Source organism: Oncorhynchus tshawytscha, linkage group LG03 (genome assembly GCF_018296145.1).
Source record: "Oncorhynchus tshawytscha isolate Ot180627B linkage group LG03, Otsh_v2.0, whole genome shotgun sequence".
Classification (NCBI taxonomy): Eukaryota; Metazoa; Chordata; class Actinopteri; order Salmoniformes; family Salmonidae; genus Oncorhynchus; species Oncorhynchus tshawytscha.
This window is the reverse complement of record NC_056431.1, coordinates 16,210,565-16,229,168: the sequence shown is the minus strand read 5'-3', so window position 1 is coordinate 16,229,168 and position 18,604 is coordinate 16,210,565. Positions and strand designations below refer to the sequence as shown.

General features: G+C 42.3%; 1 long non-coding RNA gene across 2 annotated transcripts; it reads left to right on the top strand.

Annotated features, from left to right (window-relative positions):
* The first annotated feature begins 14,746 nt into the window (after nt 1-14,746).
* On the top strand, nt 14,747-18,373 carry LOC112244929. Of its 2 annotated transcripts, XR_002952662.2 has the most exons (6): nt 14,747-15,131; nt 15,652-15,894; nt 16,111-16,592; nt 16,846-17,031; nt 17,496-17,628; nt 18,029-18,373. It is a non-coding gene; the product is annotated as an uncharacterized LOC112244929 (long non-coding RNA). The 2 variants fall into 2 exon arrangements; XR_002952661.2 differs by having other exon boundaries at nt 14,748-15,894.
* Nucleotides 18,374-18,604: the final 231 nt, after the last annotated feature.

The following is an 18,604-nucleotide window of genomic DNA, read 5'->3' as shown; positions in this document are numbered from 1 at the left end:
CTGGTTTTGTTGCCTGCTTAAATGTTCCTCTTTTGTATTAACCTTTTGGGCTGACTTACCCTTTCAAACAGTGATATCACAGCACTGGGTGTGCAACTAAGTTGAAACAAGACAGGGTGCTTGGGAAGGAGGAAGGGGTTCACTGGATGATGATGATAATAGCTTACATGCCAATTTGATCTAATACATTCTTCACATACATTGTGTGTGTGTGTGTGTGTGTGTGTGTGTGTGTGTGTGTGTGTGTGTGTGTGTGTGTGTGTATATGTGTGTGTGTGTGCGTGCATGCAGCCTGGATTTGCAGTGACTGGTTTCAGGGGATACAGATGTGAGAAATTATGTCATGTTGCTCTCACGTTTGACACAGAAGTAAACAACATAAATAGAAGGCTTGATTCTGAGTCAGACTTCCTCTGAACATTTGCTATGAATTGTGCAGTTGGGTTAGGGTTAGGGTTTTGGGGAAATATGTATTTGTCTATCTCCAAGTAATGGAAGATGAGTTGGTCTATTTTGTAATTTTTTGAAATGCTTGCCTACAGTATTCTTCATCTCTGTTGTTGCTCGTGTCAACCCTTTTGGATCCATAAGTGTAGGTTTTGATGAAATGTCACGACTGCACTACGCACCATTCACCCTTGCACACGGTTGTAGAAAGTGTGTTGTTCAAAACCTATACTTGTGTACTTAACACTAGAAAAACCGGGCCTCAAGGGACCCTACTTTGAGCCAATGAGGGGTCATTTTGACTGTAGTGTAAGCATACATTTAATGTATTTATACCGGAAAAATTTGATTTTGTGTTTATGAAGGCCTTGGGTAACGTTAGAATACGGAAATTCGTTTTTCCTCTCTAAACTGCTTAGAACACATTCCGTTCATGATATCGAAATGCTAACGTATGAACTACTTATTTAGGAAAGGTCAAAGACGGGGGGGACTTTACTTTAAAAATGGCAGAGATATTTTAATTTTAAATGAATAAACAGTTAACACTAGAAGCACAGAAGCAGTCATTTTAATGCAGGAATATTTTGACAATCTTATTTAGAAAAATATAGCTCTGCCAACCTCTGCCCAATGCACTTCCTCCCACAGAGGAGAGGTTGTCTTGGTCCACGTCTCTGCCTACTCCATCCGTCCCCCGTACCCTCTCCTACTTCCCAATGACATTAACTGTAACCACAAGTGGGTCATTAGTGTAACTTTGTCAAAAAACTTGGGATTTTACATTGTGTCATAAAGAGCACATGTTAAGATGGTGCCGAAGAGGATGACGTGATCCTAACCAATTGTGCTACACGCTCCTAACCAATTGACCCCCTCCGTTTTCATTTACGTCATTTACCAGAGCGACTTACGGGAGCAATTAGGGTTATGTGCATTGCTCAAGGACACCATTACCGATTGTTCACCTAGTTGGCTCGGGGATTCAAACCAGCAGCCTTTTGGTTACTAGCCCAAGGCTCTTAGCAGGTAGCCTGGCGGTTGACTTTTGTTTTTCCATGCACCACAAAACACCAGAAAATGGCTAAAAAGAGTAGAACCAGCTCACCTTTTTATGCTATGATTTGACGATTAGAACCCTCTACAGACTAAGCCCTGTCTAAGCCGGGAGAGGGGGGGGTCTACTGAGCTAATATATGGAATTTAATTTAAGAAGGTCATACCAAGGATCCTTTAGATACTTGATTTTGAATTTTAAGACTCCTTGAAGTATCCCAAAAAAGAATGAACAACTTATTTTGATGTATTCAGACCTTTTACTCAGTACTGAGGTCCTGAGCACATGTTTTCATTAAGGATCTCTCGAGACTCTCTGAGACTAGTCACCTTTACCTCAATCTTGACTAGTCTCCCAGTCCTTGCTGCTGAAAAACATCCCCACAGCATGATGCTGCCACCACCATGCTTCACTGTAGGGATGGTGGCAGGTTTCCTCCAGACGTGACACTTAGCATTCAGGCCAAAGAGTTCAATCTTGGTTTCATCAGACCAATTTGTTTCTCATGGTCTGAGAGTCCTTTAGGTGCCATTTGGCAAACTCCAAGCGGGAGTTTGCCATAACTCCCGCTACCATAAAGGCCTGATTGGTGGAGGGCTGTAGAGATGGTTGTCCTTCTAGAAGGTTCTCCCATTTCGACAGAGGAACTCTGGAGTGCTGTCAGAGTGACCATCGGGTTTTTGGTCACCTCCTTGACTAAGGCCTTTCTCCCCCAATTGCTCAGTTTGGCTGGGAGGCCAGCACTATGAAGAGTCTTGGTGGTTCCAAACGTAAGAATGATGGAGGCTACTGTGTTCTTTGGGGCCTTCAATGCTGCAGAAATGTTTTGGTACCCTTCCACAGATCTGTGCCTCGACACAAACCTGTCTCTGAGCTCTACGGACAATTCCTTCGACCTCATGGCTTGGTTTTTGCTCTGACATGCACAGTCAACTGTGGGACCTTATATAGACAGGTGTGTGCCTTTCCAAATCATGTCCAATCAATAGCTTTTTACCACAGGTGGACTCTAATCAAGTTGTAGAAACCTCTCATGGATGGTCAATGGAAACAGGATGCACCGGAGTTAAATACTTAAGAACCAGAACCCCCATCAAAAGCTAGCCAGCTAACTGGCTACCAGCTAACTGGCTACCAGCTAACTGGCTACCAGCTAACTGGCTACCAGATAACTGGCTATTAGCCAGCCGGGCCCCGCTAGCTGTCTAGAGCACATCGGACTGTTAGCTTAAGAGCCCCATCTGACAAATTCTTTGGCTACTATACCTAGTTTGCCAATCGACCTGGTTTACCACACGGAGCCCTGCTGATCCATCCTCTGAACCGGAACCCCAACAGAAGCTAGTCAGCTAACTAGCTAGTAGTCAGCTAGCCACTGCTAGTGGTCATCAGCACAGCTACCTCTAGCTACCTCTAACTCTCGCCAGTCTACACCGCGCAACTTTTTTTTTCTCCACATGGATCATCCCAGCTAGCCAGCTGCTATTCGAGTGGCCACTCCTGGCTAACGTCTCTGTCCCGAAGCAAGAACCAATTAGCCTGGAGCTCACCTTGCTAGGCCCATCTGCTAGGCACATCTCCCGGCTAGCCAAAGAGGTCCATCAGCCACTCCTTGGGCTACAATACCCATTTTGCCAACTGGCCTGGACCCCCCCACCGACCCATCACTACTGAACCACCGACATGATTCGCCCAATGGGGTTTTCTCAACCGGCTCCGCCATCGCGTCGTCCCCTGAATACCCATCCGCTATCCGCGGCCCGCTAGCTGTCCAGAGCACATAGGACTGTTAGCTTAAGAGGCCCATCAGACAAATTCTTTGGCCACTGTACCTATTTTGCCAATTGGCCTGGTTTACCACACGGAGCCCTGCTGATCCGTCTGCCGACCGTAATAGCACGAGGGGGTGACTACAGACTTTCTTCCATCGCAACGTCCTTCTGCTAGCTTGCTAGCCCTGGCCTGCTAGCTGCCTGAAGCCCCTCACTGGACTCCTATGATCACTCGGCTACGCATGCCTCTCCCTAACGTCAATATGCCTTGTCCTCCTTTTACTCTCTGTTCTGAACGTACTAGACAACCAGTTATTTTAGGCTTTATCCATACCCTTATCCTAGTCCTCCTCTCTTCCTCTGGTGATGTGGAGATTAATCCAGGCTCTGCAGTGCCTAGCTCCACTCCCATTCCCCAGGCACTATCATTTGTTGACTTCTGTAAACGTAAAAGCCTTGGTTTCATGCATGTTAACATTAGAAGCCTCCTTCCTAAGATTGTTTTATTCACTGCCCTAGCACACTCTGCCAATCCGGATGTCCTAGCCGTGTCTGAATCCTGGCTCAGGAAGACCACCAAAAACCCTGAAATTTCCATCCCTAACTATAACATTTTCGGACAAGATAAAACTGCTAAAGGGGCGGTGTTGCAATCTACTGCAGAGAGAGCCTGCAGAGTTCTGTCTTACTATCCAGGTCTGTACCCAAACAATTCAAGCTTCTACTTTCAAAAATCCACCTTTCCAGAAACAAGTCTCTCACCGTTGCCACTTGCTATAGACCACCCTCTGCCCTGGACACCATATGTGAACTGATTGCCCCCCATCTATCTTCAGAGCTTGTGCTGCTAGGTGACCTAAACTGGGACATGCTTAACACACCGGCCATTCTACAATCTAAACTTGATGCCCTCAATCTCACACAAATTGTCAATGAACCCACCAGGTACAACCCCAAATCCATAAACACGGGCACCCTCATGGAAATCAACCTAACCAACTTGCCCTCCAAATATACCTCTGCTGTTTTCAACCAAGATCTCAGTGATCATTGCCTGCATCCATAATGGGTCTGCGGTCAAACGACCACCCCTCATCACTGTCAAACGCTCCCTAAAACACTAGGCATGGGGGGGGGTATATGGCCAATATGCCACAGCTAAGGGCTGTTATGTATGACGCATTGCGGAGTGCCTTACACGGAACCCAAACCAGCTGCACGCGTGCTCCATCGTGCATAAATGTATTTTGTCCCCCCACACCAAACACGATCGTGTCACGCAGGTTAAAATATCAAAACAAACTCTGAACCAATTATATTAATTTGGGGACAGGTCGAAAAGCATTAAACATTTATGGCAATTTAGCTAGTAGGCTTGCACTTGCTAGCTAATTTGTCCTATTTAGCAAGCTTGCTGTTTCTAGCTAATTTGTCCTGGGATGTAAATATTGAGTTGTTATTTTACCTGAAATGCACAAGGTCCTCTACTCCTCCAATTAATCCACACATAAAACGGTCAGCCGAATCGTTTCTAGTCATCTCTCTTCCTTCCAGGCTTTTTCTTCTCTTGATTTTATATTGCGATTGGCAACTTTCATAAATTAGGTGCATTACTGCCACTAACCTCGTTTGTCTTTCAGTCACGCACGTGGGTATAACCAATGAGGAGATGGCACCTGGGTACCTGCTTCTATAAACCAATGAGGAGATGGGAGAGGCAGGACTTGCAGTGCGAATCTGCATCAGAAATATAACTTATTTCTATTTTAGCCCTTGGCAACGCAGACGCTTGTTGGCGTGCTAGCAGTGTAGGTTCAATAATTGAATAACAGATTTCTAAATTTATTTTGCAATGATCTTACATGCGAAGCGAGCAATGTGGTCAGCCTGTTACGCTTCGAACACACCGACTGCGTTTGCATCACAGCTCCATAACATTTTGGCAGCTAGACAACTATACGGATGCAGATATCTTTTGCAGATGGTCGCATGCGGTTGGACACATGGAGATAATCATTTTCGCAGTGTCCTCAAAACCGTGTATTTTTGACACAACTGCTGACAGCTACAGGGACATAAACACAAAAAATGCTGCTTGGAGACAAGTGTCCACGATAGTAGGATTGCCAGGTCAGTTTAGTAGTGAGCTTGTGCTAGATGTGGCTAGTTAGCTAACTAGCTAACCTAGTTTGAAAACCTAGCCAATGAGGTGTGTGTGTGTGTGTGTGAAAGAAAGTCATTTAAATTATGCTAGTTACTACCCCTGATAAATAATCATGTTTGAAGGAGTGTGAGTGTGTGTGTCAGATTAATAGAAATGGTAGATACTACTGTACCCCTGATCATTTGGTCAGATAACCGTGTCTGTGTGTACAGCAGGTGACATGTCCATGATAGCTATCTAATAACTCTAGTTATGCTAGGTAATGATTTGGCTTATCATGTTCATGTCTATGTAGAAGAAGACTTTAGGAGGAAGTGGAGAGGACTCAGTGACAGGTATCAGAGAGAGAGAAGGGCAGAGAAAGAGAAGAAGAGGCCTGGGTCAGCAGCTTCAGGCCAACAGCCTTGGTGCTTATACCACATTCTTTCTCTTCTGGATCCATTTATTGTGCCTGGGACAACAAGTGGCAATTTTACAGCCCGACCCTCTACTACGTCATCCACAAGTGTTGTCGCCACCGGTGCATCAAGACACTCAACATCATCTATAAGTGCAACCATCGCCTCCACCGGTGCAGCGAGACCCTCTACAACGTCTACATTACCCACAAGTATGACCACCACCGGTGCAGCCATGGAGGATGATGAAATCGAGGAAGCACCTCTGGATCTACGACCACCTGAGATTATTATGAACTTCACGGAAGTGACCACTGAGGACCTCGTTGAACAGGATGTGGCCATGGAGACTAAAGAGAGAAACGAAGAGGAACAACGTCACTCCAGGCGTCATCGGCGGTACCAGCCCCCAGATCCACTCAACTCATTTCAGCAGAGGCTCTCCTCCAAGCCGTTGAGAGGGATGCAGCCCAACCTGATGCTCACGGTAAGGGGATGAGACCCTCTTTGCCATGAGCCTGTTGCCAACACTGAAGAGGCTGCCTCAGCAAAGAAAAGCAGCAGTCAAGGTTAAAACGTATCAGCTGCTTTTCGAAGCCGAGTTCAATGGTACATTTTTTTTTCTCTCCACATCACAGGTAGTGATGTGGAGAGATCATAAGATCACATCATAAGTGTTGTGACAGTGAGGTAAAGTAGGTCATTTTTACAGTATACTCATGTAGGCTAATTGGTATTTCAAAGTATTAATGAGGCAAATGTATAGCTGTTTCTGGATTAGAAAATATCCTAAAACAACAGTTTGCTGTCTAAATATTTGCTTGTCATATTCATCTTTTGATCTGAAATCCAAATTTCATGCGTAAACAGCATGTATTACCAACTTGTATGAACCCTAGGTTACCCTTCCCCTTTGTTATCATACTAACTGTATGTCGTATAACCTTAATTAGTGCTCCCGCTCACCTGGTGTACCATGCCAGGTGTGTATAATACTGACGTTAATGGGAGAGGGAAGGGGTTAAGGTGTGGTCTTTACTCCCAAATGTCACTTAAATATAACTTCCAAATGAAGAGAGACAATGATACATAAAGTAATCTTGGGGGAAAATGCAACTTTATGGACAACGGTGGATGGTTCTTAAAATAACCTTTGTGTTATGGGACTCTTAAGAGCTGTTTCACTCCACGGCATACTGCCATGGGACATCACCTGCTGGCGATGAGTAGGTGATCAGCTTCTCCCTCACCTGGAGTGCCTGTCTGGGGGTGTTGTTAGCACCTGCCCTGGTGACATCAGGTAGGTGACCATTTGGTGTGCCCATCTCCATCCAGAGTGGCTCCTGGAAGAACACGTGGCCTTCACGTAGGCATCGACATTTGAGGGGCTGAGACCAAGCATTCTGATACATTCTCCACCCTGCTGCCAGAATCCCAAAGGCGCATTCAACAACTAACCTTGTCTGGACAGTCATTTGTTAAAGATCCTTACAGGCTTTGGCAATGGCAGCTGGCATCCAGTGTAGGGCCTCATGAGGTTGGGTCTCAAAGGGAAGGCCTCGTCACCGACGAAGACGTGGGGAACAGGTCCCAGGTCTTCAGCGCCAGAGAGTGATGCAGGTGGTGGAATCTCCAGGGTGCCATCCTGAAGTGCCTGGCCGAAGGCAGAGTCCCGGAGGGTCCCACCATCACTTCCCTTGCCGTAAGCACCAACATCGGCAACACGGAAAGAGTAGATGGCATCGACTACAGCCAAGAGTACAACTGAATATGTTCCCTTGTAGTTGTAGAACTGCGAACCTGAGCACGGTGGAGCCTGGATTACTACATGTTTCCCATCAATGGAGCCAAAACAGTTGGGGAAATTCCACCTCTCCAGGAACTCTGCAGCGATGGCCCTCCAGTCTTCCTCCTTGGGGACAGGCATGTATTCACCAACCAGACAGTCCCAAATGGCTTGTGCCACAGAGGGGGCAATACCTGCCACTGTGGACCATCCAACTCAGAAGCTGAATCCGATGGTCCTGTAGGAGTCCCCTGTCGCCAAGAATCTGAAATATAATTCAAAATAATTGTCAATATTGTGTGTAACTTGAATTCCACCCAGAAATTATATCTACTCATACAGCTACCTCATTACTGTTTATTATGCTCCACTAATTATATTGTAACCATCACTAACAATGCCTTGAAACAGTACAATTCAGTCTATGACTATATCATTAAACTGTTAGCCCAGGCCAACTCTACTCTTAGAAAGAATGGTACTATCTACTTAAAAGGGTTCTCCGGCTGTCCTCATAGGAGAAACCTTTTTGGTTCCAGGTAAAACCCTATTGGGTTCCATGTATAACCTTTTCCCCAAAGGGTTATACCTGGAACCAAGAAGGGTTATCCTATGGGGAAAGCAGAAGGACACTTTTGGAACCTTTTTCTCTAAGTGTATGTGAGTCCAATAAGAATGTAATGAATGACTAACAACAATGGGTCCTGGAGAAGCCCTTCATCAGAGCAGAAGGCACCTCAACTTTCTTTTCATTTGGTAACATTGCATAATTAAAAAAGGATTATAAACCAACTTTGGGAAAAGTTATTGTCCTAATAAAGATTCTGTAAAAGTATATCTGATGTCAAATATGGACTATTAACTAGAGAGCCCTTTAGCTAGCTAGGTTGCACATAAAAACAATGTATCATATCAATCAATTATGGTATCAAAGGCTTTAAAAATGTACTAGAATGTAGCTTACCGGAGACAAATCGCCAGGCGTTCAACTGGGCTGATGGACTCCCAGTAGTTGGTATCCATCCAGGAGATCCTGGCTCCAACCATCTGGAGCAGGTGATCGAACTGGCTTCGGTCAAGACGAAAGTAACTTCGGAATTCCTGTCCAAACAGTCAAAGCGCTTGAATGAGACGGTGGAACTCCCCTGTCTGCTTTCGGGACTTTAACCATCTCTGGACCCACACAGACCTGCGCTCTCCGCGGGGCTGGTCCCGGCCCAACAGCGCTATCAAGACCACCTTCCTCAACGTTGGTCTCATTGTTGAAAGAGCCTACTCTGCTATCTTGACTATTTATTGCATTTCGCTCCAAAACTGCATTTTGCGGGGAAATTATATTATAGGCTCTCACAATTAATTTGTGGGTCATCGAATAAATATTATACTTGGCAAATAAATGAATAAAACATGCAAAGAAATTCTACAGTCAAACTGTTTTTATGTTATCCCACATTTTCTTTACTGGATATGTGTGCAACAAAATTCAACATTTACATCTTGCTACTTTCTGTCAAGTTTACACATACAATTTGATGCATACATTCCAAAATCCAACGTATGCACCACACAGAACGCACTGCTACTGCCTCTACAACGCAGTGCTGTAAGGCACACGCAGCGTTCCATTGGAAATGAATGTACTTCTGGTGTATCAAAACGCAAAAACAGTAGGTGTGTTCGAAGCGTTATTGCTATTATAAACTGCTTACCAACGTAATTAGAGCAGTAAAAATAAATGTTTAACATAGCTGTGGTATATCACTGTATACCACGGGTGTCAGTCAATCAGCATTCAGGGCTCGAACCACCCAGTTTATAATAATAATTATATAGTTGATATAAGTAGGCATGCAGTTGCATATAAAGCACCCACAAGCTACTGAAAAGTTTTTTTTTTAACTTACATTTTTTTTTTTAACAACAAATCAATACAGAGAGTACATGAGGGAACACAAGTATATATAGATTATATACATTGGACAATTGAGCTAGGGGGTACAATATCACATTACACAAAGACCTTAAGGGACATACTTATAATTCTAACAGCTTTTTGGTTAGTAGAGTACTTAATGGTCTTAAAAAAAACAGTTCAATTATTTGTGTAGGGTAAGAAAATGTGTTTTTTTTGTTTGTAAATTTACATTTGTGATTATGACATTTGGCCAAGAGAATAATGAAATGAATTACATAAAAATGTTTCAGCTTATTCCTATTGTAGGTAAAGAATCCAAGCAGCACATCTCTCCACAATAGTGTAAGACGTTTATGAAAGTGTTCAATTATAAATCTACTGATGTCAATGCCAAAAAAGATGCAACACTGTTTCTGGGTGGTCATTACAAAAGGAGCAATTTGAGTTGATGTTTTCCTTAAACTTATTCATGTAGTGATTGGCAGGATAATATTTATGAATCATTTTAAAGGAAACTTCCTTAATTTTGTGGCAACATCCAAACCTTTTCCCAACAGGTATTATCAATAAATCCATTCCAATGAGGCATGACATAAGGTATACAACATCCTGCTGAAACAAGGTTCATATCGCTCTGTTGTTGAATGGACCAAAAGAGAAACAAACCTTTCCTACTGATGAGTCAACAGGGTCAATAGAAGGCAGGCTCTGAGGGTCAGGTCTTGACACGTTCCTGAATAATATCTTTAGGTGTTACAGGGACCTTGTAAAGTGATGAGAATTCCTTATAACTGAGTAAAAGACCTTCTTCATTTACCAGTTGGCTCACCAATAGGATATTATTTCGGAACCAATATTCTAAAAACAAAGAATATTTTTATACAATATATCCCGATTATTCCATATATAATATCTGTGTGGAGAAAAATTGTGTTTATAAATTAAGGACCATGATGAGAAAACCTGCCAATGAAAAACAGAAATTTCCACTGGAACTTTGTCAATATTATAATTGCAAAACAACATGAAGTTAAGGTAAACAAAAGTAGAGAAGACATGATGAGGAATACAATTCCAGATAGAAGTGGGTCTTCTTAGGAATTGTTTTATCCAATTGATCTTAAAAGTATTATTTAAGGTAGTAAAGTCCAGAAAATTTAGCACACCATACTCACAAGTGTTCATTACAGCAGTTTTCCTAATGTAATGGGTACGGTTTCTCCACAGAAAGTTGAAAAGCATCTAGTCTATCTCCTTGCTCATTTTACTGTCAAGATATAAAGAGAGCGCGCCATATGTTAGTCTAGAGATACCTTCAGCCTTGGTTATTAGGACCCTACCTTTTTATATTTTTAATAAGAGGGTTTCAATTTAGTAAGCCTCTAGACTTCTGATCCTTAGTAATGGTTATGCCTAAATATGTAAGTTCTTCTTTTACTGGAATACCATAATATGAAGGTGTCACACAATCTTTGACAGCTATGAGTTCACATTTATTAATGTTAAGATGTAGACCAGACGCTTTGGAGAAGGATTGTATCACATTGATCGATATGGGAATTTGGTTGGCATCTTTCAGAAAAAGTGAGGTATCGTCAGCCAGCTGGCTTATAATCATTTCTTTACCAGCTATGGAAATACCTTGTACAGGACCATTATTTACAGGACCAATTGTACAGGACCTTGTACAGGACCAATTTGCAAGAAGTTGGGTGATTAATAAAAACTGGTATGGAGAGATAGAACAACCTAATTCCTCTTTAACTCAAATCTAGGTGAGGTGCCATATTTCAATTTGATAGAGCTGTTACCATTTGCATAGAGAGTCTTAATAGCCTTACAGAAAAACCCCCAAAGCCAAGTCTCTCAAGGGAGTGGTGCTCTACTGTGTCGAATTCTTTATAAAAATCTAAAAAATAATATGAAGCTATCCTCGGTTATTAGGTCTGAGTAGTCAAACATGTCTAATACTAGTCTGACATTGTTAGAAATATGTCTGTTCCTCATGAAGCCAGACTGTGTTTCATCAATGATTTCATCCAGGACTTCTTTAATTATTTTTGCAAGTAGTGAGGCTAATATCTTATAGTCATTATTAAGAAGACAAATTTGACGCCAGTTATCGATGAGCAGCACTTCTTTTTTAGGCTTAGGTATCAGTGTTATTAACCCCTGACTCATTGTAGGAGGGAGAACATTGTTTTTAATACTCTCTAAAAAAGACTTCAAATAGGAAGGGAGCTACTTGTTCAGAAAATAATTTGTAAAATTCTGATGTAATTCCATCAACACCTGGTGATTTATTGTTCTTTCGATGTTTGAAAGACTAATCTCTTCAACTTTGATGGGTTCATCACACTGTTTAGATTCTACATCACTGATAAAGTGAACATTATTCAGTGAGTTTAAAAAAACATATCTGTGGATTCCTGACAGTACGTTGAGCTATACAATTTTCTGTAAAAATTGCTACAGTATTTAGCGATTTATTTTTGGTCATCTGTAATAACACCATCAATGTTTAACTTATGGATAGTGTTATTTATAGAGTGAAATTTCTCAAGTCTAAAGAAATAGGATGAATTCTGTTCTGTGGAACATATGGTTCCTTATACTTTTCCATGCAAAAACACTGGTAATGACAATATACTTTTAATGTAATTAATAATCTAATGCAGCTTTTACAAACAGCAACACAGCAACACATTTCTCGTTGTGAAATGTTATAATAGAATTATTCCATTCTCAGTCCGGGGTGTATTCTCAGAACTAATTTGGAGTACCTCTTCTATCTAACTGGTTTGGTGCTGCAGGATTATAAGGCTGCCATTGCAGAACTGGTGACAGGTGATCCTGATGTCCAAGGGGAGGATGATGAGGGCTTTGTTGAGCTTGTGGAATTTTAGGTCCTGACAGTTCCAGTGCTGGAGACAGCCCTGCCTCTTGTTGGCACCTTTCATCCTACTCCCATCCCCTCTACCAGCATCCAGTCCACAGCTGCATCAGTCAGTCCCCTGTCCTCCACTCCTGTATGGGCTACTCCACCCCCTGGGCCTCTATCCTCCACACCCGTGCTCGTCAGTTCCCTGTCCTACGTTCCTGTTCGGGCTAACGTTAGTCCTTAGTCCATGGACCATAAATGTTATTTTTAAAGTGTGAATTAGCTTTGGCTGTCAGCTTTAATTTGAAGGTATTTTCATCCATATTACAGCACTTTTTATTACAACACCTTTTCTACATAGTCCCCCCATTTAAGAGGAACCAAAAGTATTGGGAAAATTCACTTATGTGTATTTAAGTAGTCAAAAGTTTAGTATTTGGTCCCATATTCCTAGCACGCAATGTTTACTTCAAGCTTGTGACTCTACAAATATTTGCTCTTTGTTTTGGTTGTGTTTCAGATTATTTTGTAGAAATAGATAGAATTTAAATAGAAATTACTGACAAATAATGTATTGTGTCATTTTGGAGTCACTTATTGTAAATAAGAATAGAATGTTTCTAAACACTTCTATATTAATGTGGATGCTACCATAATTACAGATAGTCCTGATAAAATGTGAATAATGATGAATGAGAAAGACACACAAATGTCATACCCCCAAGACATGCTGTATGATAAAGGCTATGTTGAGAGGTAGCTTGCAAGCAAGCATTTCATTGTACTGTTTACACCCCGCTGTATTCTGTATATATGGTGAATAAAATTTGATTTGACAGTAATGATGCTTGGCATTTCAGCAGACATAGTTCTAAAAGAGAGTACACCAGGGATACATCTCTGGATAAATTTGGCCAGGGGGGCTGTACTGCTCAGCGTTGGCAACCCAGCAACAAGGCACATTTGTTGGGTCAACATGAGATGCAATTCAGCCTTTAGAAGAAGCAGACCTTCAAGTAGGTTGTTGAAAATGCTTTGTGGTATGCTGGGTATTTGGTGGAATTGATGAAGAGTGATGCAAAAAAACATGCTGCCAATCAGATGACTGTAGGAGTCCCACCATCCAGCATCCATTTCACACCTCTAACAGCATCAGTCCTCCGCTCCTGTACGGGCTACTCCACCACCAGCTGGTTCTCTGTCCGTGGCCTTGACACCTGTGCCCTGCTGGGCCTCTGTTTATGAACGCCACGCCTGTGCCCGGCTGGGCCTCTGTTCATGATCTCCACACCTGTGCCTGGCTGGGCTTCTGTCCGTGCCCTCGACACCTGTGCCTTGCTGGGCCTCAGTTCATGATCTCCACACCTGTGCCCGGCTGGGTCTCTGTCCGTGCCCTCGACACCTGTGCCCGGCTGGGCCTCTGTCCGTGCCCGACACCTATGCCCGGCTGACACTTAGTCAGCCCCGTCCTCTGCTCCTTACGAGCTGGGCATCCTGATGGAGCCAGCGATCAGTTGCTCTCCATTTTCAGTTAATTATAATTGTAATTATTTGTGTTCAGTTGTTTGCCCCTCTGTGGTGTCAAGTTTTCTACCCTTAATTCACTAAGGGCACAAAAGCTGAATTCTCTAATTACATTTTGATCAATTAATGTCAGTCTTTGAATGCTCCATTGTATAAACGATTTAATTGTCCTGCTTGTGTGCCTTGTGCACTGATTTCAAACAATTAAGAGTATATTTGTCGTTCTCACGTTTTCCTCCAATTCTGTGTCTTCAAATACTTCCTTGATTTACAATCAAAACAATTTCGCAAACATTACCTTTTCGATGTGAACTTGATATAGCGTTTATAAATTAATTCATGTATCTTATTTGAGATAAACACTATTTAACTCCTGTGGTGTTTAGGCTTAACACATTTCGTCTACCCTTCTATAAATTCGAATCCTGAAGAGGGTGAGCGGTTTGACAAAAAGAGACAGGTTTTCATATAAAAAGTTATGGATGATGATGACAGATTTACAGGCTGAGAGGAACGAGGATTGTCGGATGAATCCCGATACTTTTCAACTTTCAGTCACCGTAAGAAAAATAAATCATTAAAAACGATTCAAGGCTAAATACAGCAGCAGTGTTGGGATTCGATACATCGGCGAGTAGGTTCATTTGGTAGAAAATGCTCCCCGAATTCGATACACTTTATTCCTGGTGTCGCAACCTCGATTGATAAACTATATCCTCCATACCCTGCGTCTCGTCAGACGTCATGAAACGTTATCAGAAGTGTCGACTAAATTTGAGGGGAGAGGGTGTGTCTGTTTAAGCAAGCGTTCCCAGAAATATCGCGGTCTCTTGAGTTTATAAACTGTGATATTGGTGCTTTCAAGCCAACAGGGAAGTCGGAAAAAACTAGGTCAAATCATGACGTCAGTGATCTTCAAGTCGGAAAGTTGCAGCTCAAGAAAGATGCTCCAGCTTCCGACTTTGAATTCCGAGTTGATTGACAGTCCAAACGTTTTTTTCCCAGAAGTCCCAGTTGTCATGAACGGACTGAATTCAGATATTTCCGAGTTTCCAATTGTTTTGAACGCGGCATATGATATGAAAGAGCAGACGCAACAGGGCTCTGTAAACGTTGTAAAAGGATCCTAGATTATAGCCTAGTACTTCCGTGTTTGTACATTAGCTGTTCCCGAACCTGGACAAGTGGTAAATTGTCAAATTTGAATTGTTACAAATGTTGGCTAAATGAATGTTGATTAGGCGATTTGTGTTAACAGCTGGAGGCCTAATAACTGTAATAATGTGCCAGCTTCCATAGTTTTACATTCAATTTCCATTGAAATACAAAACACAGATTTTCAAGTGCAACTCAAATGTGTCTTGAAAAAACAATCATATATTTTAATCATTGAGTGTTGTCAATATTGTATTGATTTACTTAACCTGTCAATGACGTTAGTCTCATTGTGATCAAATCCCGTTTGCGAGACCTAAGAAAGGCCCATTCTGTGCTAGTTACCGCTGTTTTTGGTCATTTGAAGTACACCTACATTTTACTCTTCAAACCTCAATTTTGTTCTTCAAAATGCTAGTGTTGAATTGTTATTTCTATACCAAGGACAACCTAGAGAAGACTTAGGTTATCTTTAATGTCATAACTAACAATGACAAAATGTCTGCAGCTGTATTAAAGTATCAAGCTTTCAGTGTGTAGTTTTCTTTGCAGGTGTTTGTTGAAGTCAACCACCCACACAAGGATCATCGACCATGTCCACCTCTATCACCACTGCAAATGGAATTGTGGTAGTGTCACAAGTTTTCCACTTGGCGGAGAATGGCAAGGCTTCAGTGCCACTTCTGAATGTCACTCCCCAGATCCAGAGTGTGCCCCCTGCTGTGCCACTGCCTACCACTAAAGTGTCAGAGATGACAAGGGTGTTCCTGCAGCTTCAGCCACAATCTCTTGGGGGTGAGAACAGAATATTACTGTCCTTTGTCTTCAGTGCTCATTCCAACCATTTGCCTTTAGATTCAATCATTGGCTGTGCTATTGTAAAGATCTATATTTAACATCCTTTGAGGGCAATTTGATTTAGAAGAGAACTTCTAGGCTAAACTGTGAACCACTATTATTTACCATTACCACTATTGTTACTCAATGTTCCCCGAATTACTGTTGTCTCAGATTGTTCAGATCGTCCTTGGATTGGTGTGCATGGTGGTGAACCTGTCTGCTCTTCTCACCCCTATCCTGTATGACCAGTTCCCACTCTTCATGGGAGTTGCTGTAAGTTCTTGGTCCCAAGGAGGCAAGTAATATCCAACACAGAGATGTTTCCTCAGAGTGAATCTGCTGTCATCTATCTTACAGTAGTACTATTGTAACCTAGAAAAGTAGGTGAACAAGAAGGATAACTGACTTCAGATCAGCACTCATGACCAAAGGGCATCCCACACCCACAGGAGACGGCAGAACTTGTGTTTATCTATAAAGTGTAGACCTCTACAGTAGGTGACATTGGATGTGGCAGTTGATTGGTCAGCATCACCTTAGCTTCATATGCCAATGGTCTAAAGTGTCTTTCTTTCCTGTTGCTCACACTCTCCAGTTTGTCCTCTCTGGATCTCTCACTGAAGGCTGCCCGGAAAGGAACACGTTTGAGTCTGGTAAGTCATTCAATGTGACTGTGGTTAATAGCAGTGTGCACTTCAAGTTTACTTTATTAGATTTATAAATTGAGATGTATATCAGAAATTAAATCTTTGCTATTAGGAAGTAAAACAGGATAAAACACAAACCCAAAACTAACCAATTGGAACAGTTAATAGATTTCCTATGTCCATATATTTTTTAAACACAAACTAACATTGTCATGCAATGGTTGTTCCGTTTCCCCTCCTCCATTTCTCACCCTGTCAGATTAAAGGGACTCTGGCTGTGAATGTTGTCAGTGTTCTTGTGGCTCTGGCTGGGGTTGCCTATATTTGTATGCTTCTGACTGTGAAACATGAAGATGGTTTCTGCACCGACACTGACAACAACTATACTTCCAATTCCAACCAGAACAGGATAAAGGAATGCACAATTATGGTTAGGACACTATATGTAAGTATTTATGGAAGTGACTTGGTTCATGTACTTTTGCAGTATGCATTATGTTATACCGACTTCAGAGAACTAAGTAACCTTTCAAACACGAGGTTGTTGGCACCTTAATTGGGGAGGATGGGCTTGTAGTAATGGCTGGAGCAGAATAATTGGAATGGTATCAAATACATCACACACGTTGTTTCTGTGTGTTTTATGCCATTGCATTTGCACCGTTCTGGAAATTACAATGATCTATTCTCCCCTCAGCAGTCTTGTGTTTCCAAACAGTTTATTAAAGGCTGCAAGGAGCTAGAGAAATGAGTCTTTGCAGGCTTATTAAACATGTTATGTATTTACGAGATACCGTTGCTATTGTTTTACCAGGATGCGAAACCTGAAAAACCTTCTAAAGTTACAATGCAAAACGTTAGCCCAACCCTTGACACCTATTCCTCTTGTTTTACCTCTGTGTGCATCAGACAGTCTTGAATGAAGGGCCTTCTACTGGTCCTGACGGTGATGGAGCTCTGTGTGGCTCTCACTGTCTGCGTCTTCTCTGGGAAATCCATTCACCTCCGTGGGTACTACAGCCTGAGCTGTGGCCGGGGAATGGTAAGCTTGAGAACGCTGCAGTCATCGCTTACATCATGTTAATAGTCTGAGCAAGCAGAAAGTGCTGCAGCTGTACTTTTTATTACATTTTTTAAAGTACAGTCTTACAGTAGCTCAAATGCTACAGGGCATGAACAATTTTGCCTGTTTAACAGAACATTGCTACAATTCTTGACTCCCCCTCTTGTAAACTCCTAGGTACCAACAATAACTGAATAGCTCCACCTAGTCCTCTGGTAGTTCACACCATATTGCTTAGACGTATCAATCCAGTCCTTTCAAATCCCCAGAATCGTGAAGTGTATATGGGTCATGTTGACTGGTCAGTTGGAGATGATGCCAGTCTGTGCTAGTTCCTCACTTCATCCTTCCTTTTCCTGCACCTTGTCATTGGGTCAAGGTGGTGGTAGAGTCTGGTACTGACCCCACCGGAGCCAGCCAGGCCTCCCTGAGCGACAGTGACGTGGCCTTACTGAGCAGTGTTGAAGACTCTGACACCCCGGCTCCACCGTACTCTCCTTGAGGCAGAACAATACCATACACCTCACCCTAGGAAGTGTGATGCCATTGCGAATGTTTCCGATGTTTTGTTATCAATGTGAACAGTCATGTGTCCTGGTGATGGTTCTGTCCTGATGAATGTAGTGCTTACTAATTCATGAAGTAGGACTCTTTGCTATTTCATATTACTGGAGAGTTGCTCTTGATTTCTGACTATCATTCTTACATTCAATAAATGTAATATTTCCTCTTCAAGTGTTAGTGTCTACATTGGTAGTTTACACAGATCACTGTAACCTTATCGCTATTTCCATCAGGTTCTGTTTAATGCTTTTCTGGAGGTGAAATGCCAACCTGACATCACATGCACTCAAATCACCCATTCATCTTTTGCATTATTGATTGAAGTGCAACTGAGAATGCATGTTGACTGGCGCGCTCCTAAAAGCCGGGGCGCTGTAGGCTAAATATAATT